This window comes from Camelina sativa, chromosome 17 (genome assembly GCF_000633955.1).
Source record: "Camelina sativa cultivar DH55 chromosome 17, Cs, whole genome shotgun sequence".
In the NCBI taxonomy this organism is placed as follows: domain Eukaryota; kingdom Viridiplantae; phylum Streptophyta; class Magnoliopsida; order Brassicales; family Brassicaceae; genus Camelina; species Camelina sativa.
This window is the reverse complement of record NC_025701.1, coordinates 34274548-34274906: the sequence shown is the minus strand read 5'-3', so window position 1 is coordinate 34274906 and position 359 is coordinate 34274548.

Genomic DNA, 359 nt, shown 5'->3' with positions numbered 1-359 from the left:
TTGCGGACATGGCCGAATTTTACCTAAAAGACATTTCCCTCGCCCGCACAGTGCACTGACACCGGTTACTGAACGCCAACCAGCGGAAGAACCAACCACCCAACCTCTTGTTCGCCTGAATCCTGAGGTTTGTTTCATTCTTTCTACAGTACGAATCCAGTTAGATTTTTAAGCACTGGTAAATTTAAATTTTTTACTTGTCGCTATTAAAGATTCCAACACGTAAAGATCTACACTTCCCAGCACCAATTCTGGCGAAAATTGTCAGCTGCGTAGCTCAGGATGGCATCAAACATTTAAGGAACTGGCTTCTCGCAGGGCGTGCAGGTAGAGTAGCAGTTCACTCGTTGGACACACTT